Here is a 26,546-nt window from a genome sequence, read left to right as displayed (position 1 = left end):
ATGGATATATTGTGAATATCATTGGACTATTCTTGTTACATTTGAAATGTATGTTATTTAACTTGCTCTTATGATTATGAACTATTTCGTTTACATTGGTATGAATCTTGTTGAATATCTATTGTTGTTTAATTCCATCGTTGTTAACTTGTGAACTATTTCACATATTAGCTTGTGATGTCATTTATGCTCATGTGTTCCTTTCAAGCTATGTACTATTACAAACTTCTAAGTTGCTCACTCACTTTCCCTTTGTGTGTTAGAACCTTCATGCATCACACTTGACTTTGCATAGAGTCACACACCTTTTCTCACCAATGTCACTATACATCACTCTATGTGTTATTGCAACTAAGGAATATCATTAACACCCACTGCATTGGAAGCTGAGTCGTATTCTAGATGGGACTCCTACTCCAAGTGGTGTGAAGCCTTAATGGGACTTCATATCTAGGATTTCCCTGAATTTTGGTGTGTCCAACACCATCAATAGAGTGGAAACATTCTATTCTTTTTCATCTCCACCCTTTCTATCAACTACTTACTTGGGTACTTACCAATGATTGTACATACCTTGTCCTTGAAGAACACTCTGTATATTTTCTCTATTAGTTTCCCAATGCTTAACAAATTGCATTTTAAACTAGGTACATAGTATACATCATTGATCATTCTTCTTTCACCATTTCTAGTATATACAACAATCACTCCTTTACCTTTAACACATACCTTATTATCATTGCCTAGTTTTACCTTGGACTGAATGTTAGTGTCTAGGTTGGCAAACAAATCTATGTTTCTAGTCATGTGATTGTTGCACCTTTTGTCCCAAGACCAAACATCATTTGAACTTTCTTGAGTAACATTGTAGGTAATAACATAGGTTTATGATTATCTTCAAAATCCTCTTTAATGTGAAAACTGTTTATTAGAATCTTCTTGCTTCTTCAACATTTGTTAGAAAAATTACCATAATTTTTGCAATAATTACATTGTATGTTAGAATTATCATACCTCTAATTTTCTCACTTCCAAGTTATATTGTTACCCCCCCACATTAAATTAAAAGGGTACTACTGATATTTCTCTTTAGAGTCATGCTATTTTATGTTGTCCCTTTGATCAACTATTATGACTCTTATTCCTCTATTAATTATCCTTCCTTTACCTATTCCTTTAGTAAGTTGCAATTAATTTTTGAAGGAATTATCTAATGTATTCTCATCATATCCTATCATCCTAGATTCATGTGCAACCAGAGAACCACTAAGCTCATAAAATAGAATTTGAATAGTTCCTTTAAATGCTTTTATGGATATAACCACAACTTCAAGTTTATTTGGAAAATTTTAGAAGACTCTCTCAGTGATTCTCTTATTTGAGATTTCATCACCACATTGTATCAATTAATCAACAATGCTCATGACCTAATTCATAGAAATATCAATAGTCTCACTATCTTTCATTTTTAGATTCTCAAAATCTCTCCTAAAGTTCTGAAACTTCAAATTCTTCAGTTAGGATACATCATAATAACATGTTTCAAGAGTGTCCCAAGCCTTCTTTGAAGACTCTTCACTTGAAACCTTTGGAAATATGATGTCATTTAAGCCTTGTTGAATAAGACCAAGATCTTTGTTATCCTTCATTTTTTTCTCCTTCAATAGAGTTCACTCAACATTCATTAGAGTCATTTCTACTACATGGGCAACAAACTCTAATTTCTGATCAATGAAAAATTCCCAAAGGTCATTATAACATCGTAAATTTTACCTTCTGATAAAAAAAGAATCCTAATTTATCTCAGTCAATATAGGAACTTGAAACTAAACCATACTAGTATTTGACACCATTTCAATTAAGCTTCTAGAACTATTTGCATGGAGGGAAATGGAACTTTCAAGTTTTGATACCATACTGAAAGAGAGAGTTTTGGGATAGGGTCCCTTGGAGTCAATTTTGGGAAATCCTATATTTATTATTGTAAAGTCTCCACTGTTTGAGGAGTGGAGCACGAAGGTCGTTAGGAGTCATAGGGGATTTAGGAATGATCCAAAATGGATCTTAAACCCTCTAAACCTCTAAGTCTTCAAATATCAGAAAACACTATCGCATGGAAAAACACTAAGAATTGGCAGAAACAAAGATAAGCAGAGGTTCAAATGGCACTGCACAGGAGCCGTCGGATTGGGCCGATCAACGGTCCATATCAAATCAGAAATATCACATCGGCGGAGGTTAGCGGCCGTAGAGACCTATGCACTTTCCAGTTGCACCAGACCACCATACATACACTTTAACATATGATATCACATATCTACCATTGCTCTCCAGAGCTAATTCCTAGATCTACCAGAAAGAATGCACCTCAGAAGCTCTCCATGGGATGCCATGTGCCTGGTCATTAATTCGATACTTGCTTGCTACTTGCTTGGGGGGGCGCGAGCCACTATTCCATCCATAAATCTTGACTTCGAGTTGTGACTACGATCCAATGATATAACATGGGCTATCAGATCGATGCGCAGATCAACGACAGAGACCGCGTATATCGCATCGTAGATTTAAAAGGGAAGGACTTACCACCGGCTAATGACACAAGCAATATGCGATTGCGATAGAATGGCAGACCTGAAAGGTTTATAAATATGGTTTTATGTTATTTGAGTTTCATGGTAAATGGTATTTGGGTAGACTTCAGGCAGTAAATGGTATTGGAGAGGCTCTACCCGATTCCATACACTGGCCGACATGTAGCATGCCGGAGGAGAGAGAAAACTGCTTTTTTGTGCGAGTAATCTCCATGCACATAGGCCACCCGAAAGGCTTGTTAGCCATTGGATTGGGAGATCATGGATCAATGGCTGAGATCGAGCGGACTACTTGATGTTTTGGGTTGGATACTGACCATTGGATTGAAGGGAGATCAACGATGGGCTTGCAATTTGCGATAGCGATGCAACAATGGACCCAATAGGATTATAGATCAGATTCAATATCATTTGAAGTCTAGTTTGGTGGAAATTCTCACTGTTTTGGTGTATTTCTCTATGTAAACAGGGAAACTTATTCCCGTGGATTTCACCCGCGCTAGTGGTCCTTTCCATTACAAACAGGTGGCCTTGCTGATTCAAGCATTTACAATGATTGTTTAAACACTTAGCAGGGAGATGAAGGGACAACGCCGAGAGCTAGAGAGCTCGAAGAAGGAAGGTGAATAGACAGCGCCAAGAGGCTTAAAAATCCATCCCATAACAGAAGAGGAGGAGTTGCTTAGAGATAGAGGGGAGACAGAGAGTCAGAGAAAATGCACAGCTACGAGTAGTTGATCAGAGGCACTAAGAGGGAGAGTTTGTGTACTCTTTGGACTCAAGGTTTTCAAGTGAAATCCTTGTGTAATATCACTCTTGTTGTGTTATGGCTCTGATTGAGCTCACATCTATAAACTCTATTCTTAAAGACATAATATAGAGGTTGACACTGAAAGCTAGACTAGGAGACGTAGCTAGGAAGTCTGGTGAACTCCTTTATTATTTTGTTGTGTTGATGTGTGTGTTTATTATGTTTTATAACTATTCATTGTCTATATTATTCGCAATCTTTTCGATCCATTGCACTACATAATATTGGAATTCCTGCACATGAGTCTGTAATACCTTAATATTGATTTAAGATGTCATTTTCAGATCAAGTGGTATCAGAGAATTTGGTTTTGGTTTTGTTAAGGTTAGACAAGCTTGTGCTAGATTCTGAATGCTGACTAGATTAAAGCTTAGACTAGGAGAAGGAGAACTTGTTGATGCTAATCCAGAGATTGGAAGAGTCTATTCTCAGAGGAGAATGGCAAAAGAAACTCCATTTGGATCTGAATCTCAATGTACAGAAAGTTTTAAGACACTCCAAGCCGTGGTGGAAGAGATGTATTTGGAGTTTAAGAAGGGTTGAGGTGAAAGAACTTCAACACCTAAACCAGACAAAGGAGCAGAAAAACCTTTTCTAATTGCCCCTCCAGAAGGCAAAGGGAAAGGGGAAATGCCTCCTCCACCATCTCCTCCATCACCACCTTCATCATCCTCATCATCTTCTAGCTCTTCTAATAAAAAGAAGAAAACTTCCTTAATCAAATTAGATGTGAAGTTTGATTTGCCAATTTATGATGGAGAACTCAATGTGGAAAAGCTAGATAATTGAATAAGACAAATTGATGTATATTGCAGGGTACATAACGTTGATTCAGAAAGGAAGAAGATTCAACTGGATAGCCTTCAACTTGGAGGAATTACACTAGTATGGTGGGAAGGCAAGACACAAGTTGATCTGTAAAAACATGGTAAAATCATTTCTACCTGGAATGAATTTGTTTCTGCTATCAAAAAGAAATTCTATCCTTTAGCTTACATGTAGCAGGCAATGATGAGTTGGCAAACTCTTTGTCAGTTAAAGGGGCAAAGTGTACAGAGTTATACTCAGGAATTCAAAAAGAGAGCTCTAACTCTAGGTATATAATTATATTCACCTGAGACTTGATTGAAGTATATAGGTGGTCTGCATAGTTATTTAAAGCATAGTATTCTCATGTTTAATCCCAGTATCTTAGATGATGTATAAGTGTAGGCAACACATATAGAATCTAGAGGTAAGAATGTAAACCTTGAAGTTGGCGGATCATTTAAATATTCTGGAAGCAAGAGTAAGGAAAAGAAGAATCTAAAATGGAAGGAGAGAAAAGCAAACACTGTAAAGAGGGATAAACATTCATGCACTCATTGCAAGAAAGAAGGACATGATGAGGAACACTACTAGTTTTTGCATCTAGAACTGAAACCTAAGTTTGGTGGAAAGAAGAAAAAGAATGTTTCAGCTATTCAGCAGGACATGGGATCGGATTTAGGTGATGAAACAACAGTTACAGCCATAGGTATTAAAAGTTGTAAGCTTTAGTGGATGCAGAGATAAAGAAGCAGGTACAGGAGTTGCTTGATAAAGGGTTTATATGACCAAGCACATCACCATGTGGATCTCCAATCATGCCAGTGAGAAAGAAAGATGGTTCGTGAAGAATATGCATTGATTATAGAGCACTAAATAAAATAACGATCAAGAATTGTTATCCTCTTCCTCGTATTGATGATTTATTAGATCAATTGAAAGAAGCAGTTTACTTTTCTAAGTTAGACTTACGAAGTGGTTATCATCAGGTCATAGTTGCAGAACAAGATGCATGGAAGACTGCTTTCAAGACAAAGCAAGGACCTTATGCATGGTTGGTTATGACTTTTGGCTTAACTAATGCTCCTGCTACATTTATGAGAGTTATCAATGATGTAATCAGACCATTTATTGATGATTTTGTAATTTTTTACGTAGATGACATTCTTGTTTTTAGTAAGACATGGGAAGACCATTTAAAGCATGTAAAGCAGAATTTAGATGTTTTAAAAAGAGATAATCTCTATTTAAAATTGTCAAAATGTGAATTTGGTAGAACATCTTTAAATTATTTGGGTTATATTGTAGGGGGTGGTGAATTGAAGATAGATCCCTCTAAGGTTTAAGTCGTTGTGAACTGACCTAAACCCAAATCTGCAATAGAGGTTAGGAGTTTCCTAGGGGTATCACAATACTGGAGAAAGTTTATTGCTAACTTTTCATTGATTGCAGCTCCATTACATGCTTTAACAGGATTGAAACAGGTGTTTTAGTGGGGAGGCAAATAGCAAAAAACCTTCAGCACTTTAAAAGAGAAAATCAGTATAGCACCAATACTAGCACTACCAGATCTTCAACGTGCATTTGAGATTGAGACAGATGTCAGTGACTATGCCATGGGAGCAGTGTTGATGCAACATGGAAAGCCCATATGCTATCATTCTTAGACATTTAATTCTGCAGTAGTTAATTATCACACATATGATAAAGAATTGTATGCATTAGTACAAAGTGTGAAAAAGTGGAAACATTACCTAGTGGGTAAGGAAACAATCATACACACAAATCATCAACCACTTCCATATTTGCACTCACAAACTAAATTGCAACAATCAAGACACTATAGGTGGATGGGTTTTCTACAGCAATTTCATATTTTCATCATATATAAGAAGGGCATACATAATAAGGTTGCAGACATGTTGTCAAGACCAATCATAAATCCATCTACTATACTTAAGCATAACTCAATAATGCATGAAAGTTACATTGAACAATATGCTCAAGATGTAGATTTTAAAGATGTATATGCAACTTTAATTCATGGCAAGCAGGTAGACGAATTGGATTATTATGTAAATGACAAACTCTTATATCATTTAGGAAATTTATGCATTCCACAAACTGAAAGAGTTAACATAATCTAAGAAGCACATACTTCTCTAATATTAGGACATTTTGGTGTAAGTAAAATAGTTGCACAATTGCAAAGGTTTTGTTATTGGCTGAGAATGCATGAGATAGTTTCTATATATATCAAAGGATATACAATGTGTGCTACAAGCAAACCAAGTAATAGAAAATTAGGCTTGTACACTCCACTCCCAGTTCCTTCTCGTCCTTGGGAGAGTGTTTCCATGGATTTTGTTGGGGGATTGCCAAAGTATAGGAAAGGTCATGATTATTTGTATGTTGTTGTGGATAGGTTTAGTAAAATGTGTATTTTGATACCTTGTAACAAATAGGTTACAGTTGAAAAAACAACAAAGTTGTTCTTTTAGAATGTATGGGTTCATTTTTGTTTAGCCACTTCTATTATATCTGATCGAGAATCTCGATTTATGGGGAAGTTTTGGTCAAGTTTATGGGAGTTGATGGACACTAGGTTGAAGAAGAGCACATCATTTCATCCACAAACAGATGGTCAGACAGAGGTGGTCAACAGGATAGTGATCCAGCTTCTCAGAGGCTATTGCATCAAGCATCCCAAGCTTTGGGATGAGAATTTGTGCTATGTGGTGCATGTTTACAACCATGCCAAGCACTCTTCTACTTAGAGATCTCCTTTGAGACTTGTTTTGGTTTTATACCAAAGTCTCCCTTGGATTTTGTCTTTGGTAAAGACATAACAGTTGATGGACATAGTGATGTGGACAAAGCAACCAAGTTCATTGAACAAATCCAAGAAATTCACCAGGCAGTACAGGAATAGCTGGAAAGAAGTCAAGCCAAGTACAAGGCAAGACATGACAAGCATCGGGTTGAGCACAGTTTCCAAGTTGGTGATCAAGTCTGACTATACATCAGCAAAGACAGAATGCAAGGTGAAGGTGAAAAGCTAAAACCGATAACGTATGGACCTTTTAAGATACTTGATAAAATTGGTGAAAATGCCTTTTGCCTTGATTTTCCAGCTTATATGCAGATCTATTCAGTAGTTAATGCAGAAAATTTGAGATTGTATGAACCTTCATTGATTGAAGATCTTGAAGATAAAAGTCATTTGCCTTCAATTGAAGATCTGTTGCTTGAATATCTCAATGTGTTACAGGAAGACACAATTCTTGACAGGAAGGTGAGAACTATGATCGAGGGGATGTTGAGTACCCGAGAGTAGGGCTCAAAGGTTCAAATCCAAGAAAAGCATGATGGACAGAAGTTAAACAAGTGAGGGAGTTGTATCCTCACTTGATCGATGCCTAAAACCAACTTTTGGTGGTCCAAAAGATTTTTCAGTTGGACGACATGATCCAAAATGGATCTTATACCCGCTAAACCTGTAAGTCTTCAAATATTGGAAAACACTATCACATGGAAAAACACTAAGAATTGGTGGAAAAAAAGCTAATAGGAGGTTCAAAAGGCGCTATACAGGAGCCATCGAATTGGGCTGATCAACGGTCTAGATGAAATCAGCAATATCACATTGGCGGAGGTCAGTGCGGCATATCAACGCTAACCCTGAGTGAGTTATGACTGTGATCTAGCAATATAACATGGACCATCGGATCAGCACACAGATCCATAGCAGAGACCATTTATATTGCTTCATAGATTTAAAAGGAAAGGAATTACTGCTCGCCATTGACACAAGTGATATGTGATTGCGATAGAATGGCAGACCCGAAAGGTTTATAAATATGGCTTTATGTTATTTGAGTTTTGTGGTAAACATTATTTTGGGTAGATTTCAAGCAGTAACTGGTATTGGATAGGCTCCACCCAATTTCATACACTGGCCAACACGTAGCACGCCGCAAGAGAGAGAAAACTGATTTTTTGGGTAGGTAATCTTTGTGCACATAGCCCACCTGAAATGGCTGTCAACCATTCAATTGGGATATCATGGATCAATGGTGAAGATCAAGTGGAATACTTGATGTTTCAGGTTGGATACGAACCTTCAAATTGAAGGAAGATCAATGGTGGGCTTGCGACTTGCGACAGTGATGCAACAACAGACTTGATAGGATTGTAGGTTGGATTCAATATCATTTGAAGTCCGGCTTGGTAGAAATTCTCACTGTTTTGGTGTATTTATCTATGTAAATAGAGAAAGGTATTCCCAGGGATTTCACCCATGATAGTGGTCCTTTTCGTTACAAACAGGTGGCCTTGCTGATTCAAGCATTTACAATGATTGTTTAAATGCTCAGCAGAGAGATGAAGGGACAGCTCCAGGAGCCAAAGAGCCTGAAGAAGGAAGGCGAACAGACAAGGCTGGGAAGCTTAAAAAACCATCACATAACAGAAGAGGAAGAGTTGTTTAGAGACAGAAGGGAGACAGAGAGTGAGAGAAAACGCACAGCTATGAACAATTGATCAGAGGCACTAAGAGGGAGAGTCTGTGTACTCTTTGGACTCAAGGATTTTGAGTGAAATCCCTTTGTAATATCACTATTGTTGTGTTATGGCTCTGATTGAGCTCACATCTATAAAATTTGTTGTTAAAGACATAATATAGAGGTTGACATTGAAAGCTGGACCAGGAGATGTAACTAGGAAGTCTGGTGAACTCCTTGATTATTTTTGTTGTGTTGATGTGTGTGTTTATTATGTTTTATAATTGTTCATTTTCTATATTATTCGTAACATTTTCGATCCATTGCAATAAATAATATAGGCATTCCTACACATCAGTATGTAATACCTTAATATTGATTTAAGATCTTATTTTCAGATCAAGGAAGGTCAAAGCCCCATAGTTTGTTAGAAGTTAAGTTTTGTTTTGACCTACCCATGGTGCATGGACCATGGTATTGTAAAATAAGAAGAATTAAAAAGAGTCATAGAGAGTCATGAAGAGATCAATATATCTAAGAAGCTAAGAGCCAATGATCTAGGTCATAGAAGTCTATTTTCTATACTTAGGCAAAGGGGAAGGTTCTTGCAGCTATGCACAGAAACCTTGGTAAGTCAGAAGTTTACTGCATGGGCCCCTACAGCTATGTCCAAAGGGAAAAAAGAGTCTATAATAGAAGATCTGAATATAATATAGACTATTTTGGAGCAATATCTATACATCTGTGCGTTTATGATTACTTCCGAATTTACTGTGCATTCACTTTGTTTACTGCACCTATATTAAGAAACACTTAACGGATGTTTGAAAATAGTAGATATATTTAAATACATGATGCTATGAATGTTTAGAACACTTAGCAAAGAGGTCGATCTATTTTATGTAAGCTATTGTGATTTCCACGTTTCAAGCGTTAGGGTTCATGAATGTCGAAATAAAGCCCTAGAAGTAACAAGAACACATCACATAGACCTTTGGATGTAGAAGCATGGTTTTTCCATCCCCCAATATTTCCTCGGGTGAGATTGCAGCCTACGCTATGTGGGTTGTTGCCAAAAGGGCCGACAATGTAGTGTTTTATTGGTTGCGCAACTAACTTTGAACTTTGGTCTAGACCCCTTCAAGCCAAAAAATGGTTCTATTGCCGAGACCGGGATGTATCTGAGGAATGTGTGATGTCGAATAAATGTTTCCCAACTAAGAGGGAGATCAAGAAGTGGATAGATCAGAAGCAGCACAAATTTGTAGCCCAGGAAAACAAGAATCTGTGCCTATCAAAGGAAGAGTGGTTGAATACATACATATATAGAAACATACACAAAATTTTCTTCTGCTCTTTTCCATGTGAATTATATGAGTGGTTGTCTAATTGGCGGACAATCAAGGTACGTGGAAATGGATAAACCTATTATGTGGATTCCAGAGTTGGTGAGGTTCTTGGAAGCTTCAGAAAACAACATTACGAGGGATGTTAATTACTGGATTGACGGAATTTTAATTGGATTTATTACTGAGTTTGAAATCGATACATCTGTCAGTTATAGTGAAGTTGAACACCATTTTTTCAAAGGACTAAGAGGTAAGTATCTGCAGTCCCTAAAAAATTGGATTATAATTTATTGTGTGAGAAAAGGGTTATGCCATTGAATTAATGTTTAGAAGAGACTTGACAGGAACAATGCGAAGTCGAAAGCCATTCAGAAGGAGTTTAGATTCAGTTTCTAAATGCAGTCCTCTGCTGGGAGCATTTGATAGTGATGGAGAAAATGGTATTTTAAAAAGGCCTCAAGGTGTACCACAAACCGTAAAATAGGGTATCATGGGAATGCCACATCCATCCACTTCACCTCCACCATTACCCCCACCACACACACCTACATCTCTGCCTCCACCTCAACTATTCAATATGGAAAACATTATGAAGATGCCCATATTCAATGGTATGGGAACATAAGACCCTGAGATATTTTTGTTCGTAGTAAATGCTGTGTGGAAGTCACAACAGATCGTAGATAATGACCTGAAGAAAGTGCAGCTGGTCACAACATTGAAAGACAGAGCATTGAGCTGGTATATTAAGTATTATTCGACTCATCCAATTGCGACTCTAAAGGAAATAAAGGAAGTGCTAATTAAATAATTTAAGAAGCCTACATTGCAAGCCAAGTCAGTAATAAAGGTCAAAGAGATCCAACAGAAGGTGAATGAGTCTGCATGGGACTTTGATCAGAGGTTGAAATGTTTGCTCCAACAGACTAATATGAAAATCGCGAATGACCAACACAAGGATTGGTATATTGCTTCGCTATTACCTCATTTGAGATTGCCATTATCACAGTAGAAGATTTGGATAGAAGCTATGACGTTAGAGATTACTATGAGGTTGGAAGCCTCCCCTATTTAGGATATGAATTTGGGATTGCAACAAATTCAGTCGCAGTTGGCTAGCTTGCATATGGAGTTGCAGAGTCTCAAAAAGTGAGCGGAAGTCAAGAATGAGGTCTGCATAGAAGTCTGGTGTTTTAAATGCAAAGGCCATGATCATGACAAGGATAATTTCCTAGTGTATCAAAATTACCTGGTTTGTGGAGGTCCTATCCCCCTAAAGTTGGAAAATATTGCTGGAATGAGTATGCAGGTGGTGTTGTGGTGTGCTATCTTCAAGGTTACAAGACAACATACGATGAGTAATTTTAATTTACTACATAAGTTTGTACAAACTCCCCAATAGCTATTTTGCAATTTTTGTAAGTATGTAGGTCATGATGAGTGCCACTATCGAAGCTATGAATAGACGATGGAAAAAACCCCTTCATATAGAATGTAGAGGGAAGTTTTTCCTCAATATGATCAAGGCACAACAATGGCATGTGGAATGTTTGAAGGCTGAGGAAGAGGAGGAGGAGGAGGAGATAGAAGAGGTTATGGCCAGATCATTTGTTACAACTATGGAGAACTAGGCCACTTTGCGCGAGATTGTTAGAATCCAACACACCCTTCTTATCAATACTGTCAGAAGTTTGATCATGTCATAGAATATTATCCTGCGCTCATCGAAAAGATGCAAGAAAATAAGACCCAGACCCAGCAGCCTATCCAGAACATCTAGATGATCAGATCGGAACCACGCGAAGATGGACCCATTGTCAATATTGTTACGTGAAGTAGTATAGCTACCAGGGAGATGTTGTGACCATCAAAAACCCCTATTTTATTAGTGTTAGTAATAACATTAATAAATGGGGACCCTTCCAAAAAATCAATCTTAGCATTTAATTTTTCCTTATTGTTTTTAGAATAACACAAGATGTCAAAGTGGAACTTGCTAAAACATGGAAATTTACCTTTTCATACTCTAAGTGCACAAAACTTCACAAACTATGAGTTTTCTTATAGAAAGCACTACATGACCATAAGACCTAAGAAAAAATTTATGACGGAAATTCTTGAATATATAAGTAACCATGAAAGAACCTGCTTTAGAAAAGATTATTCTCGCATTGTAAAAGGTTACAACAGACGTCCCCTATAAAAGTAACTCCTCGAAAATGTGATGCACGAGAATGTGAGATCATGAAGCTTACAACCTCATCACATCGCAAATTCCAAAACCGCAGCGCTACTTTATATAATATGACCAAATAATGCGAAATGCGATAGCATCTCACAAATCACATATCACAGTGGCTCAATGTAACTATGGTTTTTAACGAAAGCAGGTTTTGCGATATAGCGATCTGCGATATTGCGAAGCAAATTGAAAAATCACTTTTATTGCATTTTGAAGGGCTCAGAGTTCTAGGACAGTACTTTCCAGCATTTGATGCAAAGTTATGAACATTAAAGTTTAGCATAACAGTCCATTAGTGGTCATTTACTAAAAACGATTTGGATCAGTGTAAAGGACCATTTGACGCAAGGTGATATCTTTTGATATGATTTAGAATTAAAGATCTACCGTCACCTTATTTTCATCTTTCTATTGATTGTTCCTATGTTCACTATCATCTTATCATATTTTTTCTCTTTTCTTCCAAATTCTCAGGTAGAACACACAAAGCGTAATACACGAAGAAATGGGGAAGAAAGGCAAGACTACTATGTCTGAGAAGACATGGCCCCATTATTCACAGATACTACCTGTAGGTGGGATGCAGGGATATCTATGTGGGAAGTTACGTATCAGTTTTTGGAGGATGAAAAGCCAAGAATTATGGAGGTTAGAGTTACAGTGGATGGACACGGCTCCTCTAGAGCATCTCTAATTGAACTTGCATGCTCGTTTCTACTTCGTATTGCTGTGAGGTCGAAGTTACTGCCATACACTGACATGGTGAAATGGATTATAGATGATGCATACATATTCGAAATAAAGTTCAAGATAGCTAGCCAGCAAGTCATGGGGTCATTTACTCCAAGCAATTTGAGGCATATGTACCACTTACTAGAACCACATGCCAGCTACAACAAGCAATTCGTCGAGAAGTTCGCCAAGGTGAATGAAGACTTGGTAGAATGCACAAAGCACTAGTCAAACAATGAGGAAAGACTTAAAAAGGATAAAAACAATGTGTACACCACAAGCCTTTTATGTTCTCCTTATTGTTTTGTCACAGAAATGTTATGTATATTGTTTGAGAAACTAGACATCAACAACTTTTCATCAGAATGGTTACCTTTAGTGGAATTGGACCCAAATCTTGTAAGACAATTTGGCCACTGCAATTTTAGCATACAGAACTAAAAGAAGTTTTACCATGAGGGTTTACCCTCCATTCGTTTTGAGTGCCTATATTATTGACATTGTATGTTTTGTTTCCGATTTTCCTATTATGGGTTGGAGGTGGATGGTACAAAATCCACTTCCCATTCAGGATTATTAAAAAGTATTGTGGGAATCCAATTTCATCCCACATTTCTTCAATATTTGTCACAGAGTTATGTTCCCAATTTTTAAAATGCTCTACAACCAAGATGCCCCAATATTTTCCCTAGAAGCTGAAGTGGATATTCTCTTAGTGGCAAGGTGGTTTGGGAAAGAATTATTCACGTATATCAGAGTTTTTGGCAACATTGCTTCACCCCATGTGCTACCCTTTTATGTCCCTCACAAATTGATGGCTAGGGAGATATCCTATCAGACCTGTGGTGTGGGAGGAATAAGCAAGGTTCTGAAATATTCCGAGAAGGCCATTTGGCCCCAATTTCCTGTAGTATGCAGAACATTTGCATTGCATGACTTGGGTCATGCTTTCAAAGAAGTAGATATTGTATTATGTTTACAACTACGAAAGTTCCTGGGGAGGCAGTATGATCCCTTTGGGGTAGTAAGTAATTTTACTACAATGTTTAAAGTAAAAGTGTTTTCTCATGGAGAATATCCCTTTGACGATGTTTTTCTATAGAAAAACACCTTCAGAGAAGTCCAACATGTAGCACGAATTCAGTTTGACCAAGAAAAGCTCCAAAAGTTTGACAATTACAAAAAGCGGAGGTTATCAAAGGTCCCATTGGACCAATCTCTCATCGAACCAATAAGTGAGCCTACTCCTAGTGTTAGCATAAGTGAAGGATCAAAAGAGAAGTCTAAAACAAGTTCTGAAAGAGAATCAGCTGAAAAGTCCAATGATCTGTCCAAGAGTGAACACAGTAGAAGTGAGGAGTCCATTAAAGACATGGCTTAATTTGCAGAAAATCCTGATCAATAGGCTTTGTCCCCAAGAAAAGCTGAAGTTCCCACTCCTCTTACAAAGCTAAAAAATCCAATTGTAATTGATTTAGAAGGGGAGTGGCAAATTTTAATAAGATTCTGAGCACAAAGGAACAAACTCCAGAGCCTCCAACAAATCCAAAAGAGATGACTACGGAGATGGTAATAGAAAGGGCTGTAAATACTCAGGAAACAGAGCACATTCCTGTTGCCCCTTCGTCTGAGATTGTACTAAGGATAGAGGAGATTCCTCCTCTAGATGTGTTTTATAGCCCTCAACATAAAGCTGTCGTCAGAAGATGAATAAAGAAACGAAAATTGGATGCTGTGCTCACTTCCACGGATGAACCTCTAGATGTTCTTTAGAAATACCCCACCACAGACCCATAAGAAAATCTAACTAAGCTCTCACAGATCATAGGAGCATGCACTTCAACAACTATTGGTAAAGCAGTAGAAGTTCAATTGCTACTTAAAGAGAAACAGGATAGGATTTTGTTTTTGGAACATCAGTTACAGCAAGTTAGCATCAATCAAGAAGCAGAAACACAACTAGAAAAACTCCAAGAAGACTTCCAACAAATGCAATTGGCACATCAAAGCAGTTTGGTCAGTAAAGAAAAGAAATTACAGGATATGATACAACTGCATAAAGATGATCCCAAAATTGGGGAGTTCATCACAGAAGCACTTGCTCTCAATTCTCAGCTTTTGCAACAAGAAGAATTACTATGCCAGAAGATTTCGTGATGGAATTCCCATTGCAAAACGAGCGATAATATTACTAATCAAGTCGTAGAATTGTGACTTGAATACGATTCAATTTTTAAGAAGGTATCAAACTTCTTGAACTGGCAGAGATTCGAAGAAGGGAAAAGAGCAGACATGCCCAGAATTGACGAATCACACAAAGAGATTTTATTTGCAAAATGGGATTCTCGGTTAAAAGAAGTGGAACAGGCAATGGAAGAGGCATCAGTAGCAGTGAACAATGTCATTGAGTGCATAAATGAAAACCTGCACAAGGCCAATTTGGTAGCAGAGACCACTCTGGGCTTCCTTCCAAAGGCACAAAAACTTCAAACAGTGTGGAAACAAATAGTAGAGGAAAGGGTAGAACTGATTAAACAGGTAAACAAGTTAAACTGGGAGACATACTGGAAGTACTTGGTAAAACCACATAGCCAATGGATGACCTTGAAGTGCCTCATAACTTCTACCAAGAAGATAGTGCTAGCTCTTGCCAATGCCATATTTGCAGGGCAATTAAAAGCTGAAGTCGGCCAACAGACGCTATTGAAACCAATGCTGGAGATTTGTGATCTAAAAGATCAGATGTAGGATATATCGTAGATATAGTTTATTTTTGCTTAAAATAAGGTAGGTCATTTAAATCTCCTCATCTATTTTTGTAATATTTATTTTTAGATTTCATAGAGTAGTATTTAAACCCCTCTCACGCATTTAGAGAGTGGTCCAAAGTTTTATAAAAAACAATTCTTTAGAACATGCATTTTGCCCCCCATTGAGGAGGTTTTGATAAAATGAATGGAACGAGATTTATTTTTTATATGAGTTTGATGTCTGCTACTGAAATGCACTTTTGTACTCTTATTGGATGTTAAATGATTTGAATATAGATCTATATTGCTGCAACTCATGAGTAGAACATATTACAAATGGTATTTTTATCTCCTAATACTTTTTACTTATGTGTTAAGTGATAAATCATTTTCAGTTATTGATATATGAAAGTTTGAAATGTTTTGTTATCATTATTGCACTTTTGTATGCTGATGACTTACTCTTTATGTTGAATATGTGAATGAATCTTATGCGATATATTTTTCATAATTGTTTTGGATAGCTTTTTATGCGAAACAATCATTTTTCAAAGGATTCTATTCTCATTGTGATTGAATGATTTTCATTATCAATTGATTTTAGAAATTATTTTAGATCGCATAAGTAAAAGTTACTCCCAGGATAGTTTAAAGTTAGATGTTTTCTTTGATTACAATAGATTGCATATGATAGTTAGAAGATAAATTAGATTTAGAACAAGCATTCACCCCATAAAACCCTAAAAATAAAAACATCATCCTGCTAGCACACACATCATAAAGAGATTTGGAAACTGGTCCCATCATCCCGAGTCGAAGCCACTATTCCAAACAGAAAAGGAGCTACATTAAGGTCTGGACCGAGTAGTTATCTCTCTTGTTGTAGACCCGATTTTTCGAGCCTTCAACATATTTGGTGCTAGAAGGAGGGCCTGATTATGAATGGCAAGTAAATCTACATCTTCATGCCATTGTAAGAGTAAAACTCCCTCACCATCACCCTCAACTTCTCGTTCACATTCCAAATATTCCATCGTTGAACCAGAAGTTGAAAAGAAAAATACAGAGCACATTACTGAAGTCCTAAACAAGCTAGATCATTCTTCTTTAGATCCCCTTGAGTTATAAACGTTAATACATAAGTTAAAAGGAATTTCTTTATCTCAAGAAGAATCTGAGTTTTCCCAAGGGAGTGTTACTTCTCATCTGACCCCATCTCAACGACTGACCAGAGCACAAAGTGAAAAGCTAGGAATCCCACCAGTTGAGTTTCCTTTGCTGAGTCGTAAGAAAGCTAGGAAAACACCAGCAGAATCTCAGAGTGAGGTTCTGTCATCATCTTCGTCTACCATCCCATTGTAGGAATTTACAGGGTAAGTTCCTCAGACAGAACACCAAAGGACACCGTCACAACCAGATCGCTGATCAATACACCAGTATTTTTTATGTGGTTAAAACCCTCAAAGAGGGAAACAGTCCATGGCCTAAGCCAACGCGGCCACTTCAGGCAATTTATTAATAAAAGAATGAAAATTTACATATGCTTCTGTCATGGACGGATTACCCTACAAATGACCCTCCATGCGCTTTAAATAGAAATCATGGACCAATCGGGTGTCAAGCCACGGATCAAGTGTCAGTAATACCGAGGAGAGAATGAACCGTCAGATCACTACATATCATGACCGTCAGATTGTAAGTTACAAAATGTACAACGGTAAAGAAACACACTTTACCTAACTCTATACTAGACCAAGTTGTACTTAACTATTTCCTATGTGTCGGAATATCCTAACATCCCCCCTTAAGAACAACTTGGGATAGGATTGAAGGATTTACAAATATGACACAATAGGAGAAGGAAGGAGGCACTAGAGCCTATCCTCCCTTAGTGACAACTTCCTGAACTCCAACCATAAATCGAAGATTAGTGAACTTCGCCTCTGTGAGAGCCTTTGTAAAGATGTCTGCAACTTGATCATCTATTGAACAATATTGCACTTCAAGAACATGGTCATGAATGAGCTTTCTGATGAAGTGCATGTGCAGTTCAATGTGTTTGCTGCGCTGATGTTGGACTGGATCTTTGCATAGCTGAATGGCACTTTGATTATCACACTAAAGTGTAGTCGGATGCTGCTGCTGAAAGCCAAACTCTGACAGGATCTGATGAACCCACACGGCTCCCTTACTAGCTTCTACGGCACCACGATACTCTACTTCTGCTGATGAAAGAGAAATGGCAACTTGTTTCTTACAATCCCATGTAATAGGTCCTGAACCAAGAGTGAACACATAACCGGCAGTAGACTTCCGATCATCAGGGTCACCAGCCCAATCAGAATCAGTGAAACCAACTAATAGAGGAGTTGCTTCGGCACTGTAATGAATCCCAAACTAAACTGTACCTCGAACATAACGAAGTATTCTTTTAGCTGCTTTCCAATGACTTTCATGTGGGTTTTGCATAAACCGAGAAACAAGGCCAACAACAAAGGAAAGGTCAGGACAAGTATGGGTTAGATACAAAAGTTTTCCTACAAGTTGACGGTATGAGGTAGCATCAACTTCAGGAGAAGTACAAGTGACTGAAAGTTTTACTCTAGACTGAAAGGGAGAAGGGGCTGGCTTACAATCTTCCATGTGAAAGTGGCGGAGAATATCACAGGCATACTTGGACTGAGAAAGGGAAATACCTTCCTTGGATTGCAAGACTTGAAGACCGAGAAAATAATGTAAGTGTCCTAGGTCTGTCATTTCAAACTTCCTTTTAAGGCTAGACTTCACATGGTTTATAAGGTTGGGATCAATACCGGTAAGGATAAGATCATCAACATAAAGAACAAGAATGATAAGAGACTTGCCCACTTGCTTGGTGTAGACAGTATTGTCAGAATGACACCTAGAAAAGCAAGATTCTAAAAGAAAGCTATCCATTTTGGCATACCAAGCTCGAGGAGCTTGCTTGAGACCATAAAAGGATTTCTTAAGCTGACATACAAGGCTGGAGTCTGTTTTTATGAAGCCAATGGGTTGTTCCATGTAGATTTCTTCATGCAAGAAGGCAGATTTAACATCCATCTAATGGACTTCCCATTTGAACGAGGCAGCAAGGGAAAGAACAAGAAGGATAGAGTTCATTTTGGCAACAGGGGAGAAGGTTCCAGTGTAGTCAATGTCTTCAACCTGTGAAAAACCTTTAGCAACAAGACGAGCTTTATGTTTATCAACTTTCCCATCTGGTCCATACTTGGTTCTGTAAACCCATTTGCATCTAACAAGTTTTCGTCGCTTTGGTAGAGGAACAAGCTCCCATGTATCATTTGCCAATAATGAATGATATTCTTCAATCATAGCTGCTTCCCAATCTGGATGGCCTCAAGCTTCTGCAAAGGTGTCAGGATCATAATTTACTGGAGCTTGAGCCAGTAAAGAAGAGGCTCTATCAAACTGAGAACGTGTGCGTCGCTGATCTGTAGGATCACCGGCAAGATCACCTGTTGCATCTCGAGTAGCATGAACCCATTTTGGAAGTTGAGGAGCTGAAGGAGGATCCTGAGATGGTTGGGGAGGATTGTCATCCTCACTTTCATCATCTGAACAAGAAATGTTTTCAAAAGTAGAAGAGATAGGGAGAGGTGGCACATCCACCGGACTAGGCTCGCAGGCCGATATATTTTCATCAAATTTTACATCTCTTCTAATGATAACGTTTCTAGACTTAAATGGAATAAGTCTATAGCCTTTGACATCTTCAGAATATCCAACAAAAGTACATTTTTCACTCTTAGGTTCTAAAGCTTTATGCTTTTCATCTGGAATATGGGCCCACGCTTCACTTCCAAAAACACGAAAGTGACTTACATATGGTTTGATTGAGCTCCATGCTTCTTCTGGAGTGATATTGTTTAAAGCCTTAGTAGGAGTGCGATTTATTATGTAATTTGCACAGTTAATTGCTTCTGCCCAAAAACTAAGACCAAGTCCTTTAGATTGTAGCATACAATTAGCCATTTCCTTTAAGGTGCGATTCTTCCTTTCAGCTACCCCATTTTGTTGTGGAGTATATGGAACAGTATGTTGCATTTGAATTCCATTCTCAGTGCAAAAGTTGATGAATGTGTTTTTAACATATTCTCCGCCTTTATCAGATCTTAGCTTAAGAATTTGATGTCCAGATTGTTTTTCAACAAAGACCTTGAAGGCCAAAAATGTGTTAAATACTTCACTCTTGAGTTTTAAGAAGTATACCCAAGTGCGTCTAGAGAAATCATCAATGAAAGTTAAGAAATACTTGCAGCCAGAGAATGACACAACTGGAAGTGGACCACATAAATCACTATGCACAAGCTGTAAAGGGGCTGAGGCATGCCAAGAGGCACATTTTTCGAAACTGTCCCGATGATGTTTTCCGAGTACACATCCGGAACAAACACCATCTCTGCAAGATACCATAGGAAGACTTGTCACCATATTTTCTTTACATAGATGCTGAAGGGAGCGATAGTTTAAGTGACCAAATCACTCATGCCAAAGTTTGCTCACTTCATCGTTATGAGCAACAAATACTGAGAGAAGATTTGATGACCCAAAGTTGTGAAATTTAAACAACCTTGTAGAATCATCAACAATGCCAATAGCTAAAATATTTTTAGGATATCTTGGGTCCTTGATTACAACATCATGAGGTGAAAATTCAACGATTTTACCTTCACCTGAATGAGTTATCTGATATACAGATAGAAGGTTGTAGAATAAGGTTGGAACACATAATACATCATTAAAATGACCACTTTCTAGATGAACAGTTCCAGTCCCTACAACACTAAGAGATCTATCATCACCAACATATATATTTTTGGTGTTACAATCATTTAAAGAAGAAAACATGGATTTGTTTTTGGCCATGTGATAAGAAGCTCCAGAATCAATGAGCCACTCATGAGAATGAGAAGAAGAAGATACATTTAGTGCATAGCCAGACCGAGATGCTTGACAACCACATGCAGAAAGTGCCATTCCTGAAGATGAAGTTGAAGTTGAAGAATGCTCCACATGGATGTTATGTTCTTCATCCCTGCTTCCAAGGCTTCCATCTTCTTAAAGCATTTGGATTCTAAGTGGCCATCTCGATTACAAAAGTTGCAATGTCTATCAGTCTTCTTCCATTTCTTTTTATTTGTCTTATCATTTTGTTGAAATGATTTTTCATTTTGGGGCTGAGATTGCTTAGGACCCTTGTTTGGTTTAGGACCATTCTTTTTAGGATATGACTTCTTAGGAATCTTTGAATTTGGTTGCTGCTGGGCGGCTAACGCTTTCTTGGAAGAGTTTCCAAGATTAAGAAGACCAAGGTGTAAGAGTTTTTCTTGTTCTCTTATTAAACAATCACAAAAAGAGTCAAAGGAAGGGGACTTGTAGTCTGTTCCTTGAGAAATGAAGGCTTCTCTTGTAGAATGGAAGGTGGAAACAAACACAGAGTAGGCTGGTCCCAACTTAGTAAGAATGGAATAGATAAGGTTACTATCTTCTTTCTTAACTTTAACACCTTCCAAGAGATATCTAAGGGTCTTGAACTTGGACAAGAAATCTTCAATCCAAGAAAAATTATTAGGGTCCAATGTAAGCAACTCATTTTCAAGTTGATGGGCTCTAATTTCATTTTTAATCCCAAAAACTTTATTGATTTGTTTCATTGCTTCATCAGGAGTATCAAGTTCTGCAAATATGGAATCTAAGATCTAGAGAAATAGACATCCCTATCAATCCACGTGCTTGATCTTGCCTATTTTCCCATTTAGCAGCCTTATCTTCATCCTTCGGTTTCTTTTCTTGGCCTGAGGCTATTCTGTAGAGACCTTTACTTCTAAGTAAATCCTCAATGTAGGCCAACCATTGGAAGTAGTTGGTGCTGTCAAGGGTAACTTGGTATTGAATTTCCATTTCAACAGAAACTGAAGCTAAAGATGCTGAAACTAAGTGTTCCAATGGATAGACCTCAAAAAATTAGGCTGGTTTAAAAAAAACGGCTCTGAAAACGGCTTCTGGATGAAGACGTTATGGCTTTTTGAAAAAAAGTTGTTGAAGTTGCCGACGAAGTGCGGGAATGTGCGGAAATGAAAAAGTCCGCCCCCAAAAAATGGAGACTTGAACCCAAGACCTCTACTCTCTTAAAATAGCTTTGAACTAGTTGAGCTATACAAAAAATTTGTGAGAGAGAGAGAGAGGGGGGGGGTGCTTTGGGTTGCGTGCTTGCTTTGAGAAAGCTCTTTTTCCCTACAAAACAAAAAACACAAAACCCAACACGGACATGCAAAGAAAACAAACCTTACAGCTCGAAGTTAGCTTTAGCCGAAAAACTAAATATTTTCAAAAATGAACCTTGCGGCTCAAAGTTAGCTTTGGCTGGAAACTAAATATTTTTCTCAATGTTTCTGATTTTCCGAGATCACACTAAGGCACAGGGAAAAGAGCATACACATGAGAAAAATCCTTCCTTTCTGTTTCTGATTTGCCCGGATCGCACAGAGTCACAGGGCAAAGAGCATGCGCAGAAATGAAAGGTATAGATCCGGTAATAAAAAAGGCTAAATAAACCGAAACCAAAATAAACAAAGAGAAAATAACTGTAAACTGCAAATAAACACTGTATACCTCCAGATCTTAAAAATGACGTAGCTAGGGCTACCGGAAACATTTTCGCGTGAAAAGAAAGGGGTTCCTCACTGGAACAGATGCTCCCAACACAACAGAGCAGTCCTCTCGGCTCGAAAGAAGTCAGAAACAGCGGATCTAGGAAACGACAGTCGGATGCAGTTCTACCGGCTTTAGATTTGGATCACCAATGGACGCGGCCCTCAAATAGCTCTGATACCATGAAGGAATTTACAGGGTAAGTTCCTTAGACAGAACACCAAAGGACACCGCTCACAACTAGATCGCAGATCAATACACCAGTATTTTTGACGTGGTTAAAACCCTCAAAGAGGGAAACAGTCCACGGCCTGAGCCAACGCGACCACTTCAGGCAATTTATTAATAAAAGAATGAAAATTTACATATGCTTCTCTCATGCACGGATTACCCTACAAATGACCCTCCATGTGCTTTAAATAGAAATCATGGACCAATCGGGTGTCAAGCCACGGATCAAGTGTTGGTAATACCGAGGAGAAAATGAACCGTCGGATCACTACATATTGTGACCGTCGGATTGTAAGTTACAAAATGTAGAACGGTAAAGAAACACACTTTACCTAACTCTATACTAGACCAAGTTGTACTTAGCTATTTCCTATGTGTCGGAATATCCTAACATCCCCCCTTAAGAACAACTTGGGATAGGATTGAAGGATTTACAAATATGACACAATAGGAGAAGGAAGGAGGCACTAGAGCCTAATCTATATCATCACAAGGACATTCATCCATCCCTCAACTCCAGATCATGGTTCACATAGGTACAAGAGAAAAATCCTCCTCTACCCAACCACCTTCAACTACTGTCACTCCCCCTCCTACTCATACCCCAACAATGGTAGGAAACCCACCACCAATGCCATGTGCCAATCCAGGAGCTATAAGAATGCCTGCACCTTTATCGCAATTACCAACTCATCCTGAGAAATGGCTCCCCAAGTTCAATCCTCACAATGGCCTATTAGACGAAGAGCACGTAAATAGTTTCATGCTATCGATTAATTTAAATGGAGCAACAGAAGAGGATGCAATTGTATGATTATTCCCCTATAATTTACAAGGAGTAGCAAGACCATGGTATTTTTCATTACCATTAGGCTCCATTAATAACTGGGATACATTTCAAGATCATTTTTTAACTAAATTTGGAGATGATCGATCTACAACAAACTTAATAAATGACCTCTCCAATTTAAAAGTTGAACCAAGAGAACCAATTAAGGATTTAAATTCTTGCTTCAGTAAATTATTAAACAAAATACCATCAGCGTCAAAGCCTAGCAATGAAGTCCAAAATGAATGGTATATTTCTTCTTTTCCTTCAAATTCAGCGATCTTTGTAGATAGATTTTCCAAGCCAACGTTAGCTAAAAACATGAAAGAGGTGATAGCTATAGAGAAACATATCCTAGCCATAGAAAAGAAAAATGATGTAGATGAAAGAAAGTCTAAAAAAGTGTCTTTTAGAGATGATCCTAAGAAAAAACAATCAAAGGACCAATTCGATCTGGAAGGGTTACAGAAAGTTTTGAAAACCATGTCCAATGAAATGGTTGATATTAAGAAACAAGTAGCAGAAACCTCTTAAACCCTTTAGGAGAAATCCTTCAATTGATCGTAAACCACCAAATGCTATAACAAACGTAGAATCAAAAGTGGAAGAAGAAGAAGTTTCGAATAAGGAACAAACTGATGATGATGATTTCATGGAACTATAAGGAATGTGGGACTTCATTCTACTAGATGAAGAAGGTCACGATGTAGTACATGTTGCTACAAGAAGTAGAAATCAACTTGATCCTCCACAATCCAGTTCTGAATAAAAAAACCCGAGCCTGACTCCTAAGGGTAAAATCGAAGGTAAGAAATCCTCACCAAAGTCTACTCAGACAAACCCAGTCCAATTTGATTCAACAACTCCATCCAAAACACTTATCATCTATGATGAAATGGAGTATAACATTGTTGAAGACATGAAGAAAACTAGGGCTAATATTACTTTTCATGAGCTTAGCAAATTAAAGCATCAACAAAAATTGCTCTTGAAAGAGCTGAATGCAGTACCTATTACGCCTCTACCTGCCACTGTAATTTCACAAGCTACTCATGAAATGGGAAGACCTTCGACTGGCATTTCAAATAAAGTCAATCCAAATGACATTGCTTTGATTGGAGGAAGGTCAAAATCCCATACTCCACCATTTCTCCTTACCTTTGAAGTTTTCAATAAAAATTTGCATAACTGTCTGGTAGATTCCAGTGCCTCATCTAATATTTTGCCTAAGACAATTTGCGCAAAGTTAAATGTCCAACCTCAGAAATCTGTAGTATGAATAGTATAGCTGGATCGGTCTCAAGTAGAGGTTATTGGTGAACTTAATCAAGTGACCATAAGGCTTTCATCAAACCCAAAGGTATGTCAAGTTATTGATATACTTGTCGCAGATATTCTTGAATTTTATGGACTAATCCTTAATAGGGATTGGTCAGAGAAGCTTCACGGTTACTTTGTGACCAACTGGTCTCATATGTGGCTCCATTACAATGGTAAACCAAATCAGATCATGGTTGAACGAGAAAGACACCAAAAATATATAGTGACGAAGTTGGAAGGAGAAAACGAGCCTGTAGCATACAACAACAACATAATTGGAAACTATTCCATTGATTCTTTCTTAGGGAATTTCAACGCTCATACTTCACCTTTTTTAAAAAATTCTGTTTTATCTCAGATAGAAAATTTCTCTCAAACAGACACTTCTAGATGCATTGATTTTGTAGATAGACCTGTAAATAAAACTTTGTTTTGGAAATTATTTTTTGATGGTTCTAAGTCTAATGATGGAGCAGGAGCAAGTTGTATATTAGTTAGCCCAAAAGGAGAGAAAACCATGCTAACATGTAGACTCGAGTTCGATTGCACGAAAAATAATGATGAATATGAAGCGTTAGTTCAAGGGTTATACAAGGCAATCGGGCTTAATATCATATACCTGCAAGTATTTGGAGACTCTGAGATTGTTATCAAATACGATTCAATTTTTAAGAAGGTATCAAACTTCTTGAACTGGCAGAGATTCGAAGAAGGGAAAAGAGCAAACATGCCCAGAATTGACGAATCAAACAAAGAGATTTTATTTGCAAAATGGGATTGTTGGTTAAAAGAAGTGGAACAGGCAATGGAAGAGGCATCAGTAGTAGTGAACAATGTGATTGAGTGCATAAATGAAAACCTGCACAAGGCCAATTTGATAGCAGAGACCACTCTGCGCTTCCTTCCAAAGGCACAAAAACTTCAAACAGTGTGGAAACAAATAGTAGAGGAAAGGGTAGAGGTGATTAAACAGGTAAACAAGTTAAACTGGGAGACATACTGGAAGTACTTGGTAAAACCACATAGTCAATGGATGACCTTGAAGTGCCTCATAACTTCTACCATGAAGATAGTGCTAGCTCTTGCCAATGCCATATTTGCAGGGCAATTAAAAGCTGAAGTCGGCCAACAGACGCTCTTGAAACCAATGCTGGAGATTTGTGATCTAAAAGATCAGATGTAGGATATATCGTAGATATATTTTATTTTTGCTTAAAATAAGGTAGGTCATTTAAATCTCCTCATATATTTTTGTAATATTTATTTTTAGATTTCATAGAGTAGTATTTAAACCCCTCTCACTCATTTAGAGAGTGGTCCAAAGTTTTATAAAAAACAATTCTTTAGAACATGCATTTTGCCCCCCATTGAGGAGGTTTTGATAAAATGAATGGAACGAGATTTATTTTTTATATGAGTTTGATGTCTGCTACTGAAATGCACTTTTGTACTCTTATTGGATGTTAAATGATTTGAATATAGATCTATATTGCTGCAACTCATGAGTAGAACATATTACAAATGGTATTTTTATCTCCTAATACTTTTTACTTATGTGTCAAGTGATAAATCATTTTCAGTTATTGATATATGAAAGTTTGAAATCTTTTGTTATCATTATTGCACTTTTGTATGGTGATGACTTACTCTTTATGTTGAATATGTGAATGAATCTTATGCGATATATTT

Source organism: Pinus tabuliformis, chromosome Q (genome assembly GCF_031772625.1).
Source record: "Pinus tabuliformis cultivar Carrire ecotype Pingquan chromosome Q, CPIR1, whole genome shotgun sequence".
NCBI lineage: Eukaryota > Viridiplantae > Streptophyta > Pinopsida > Pinales > Pinaceae > Pinus > Pinus tabuliformis.
This window is presented reverse-complemented; position numbering follows the sequence as displayed.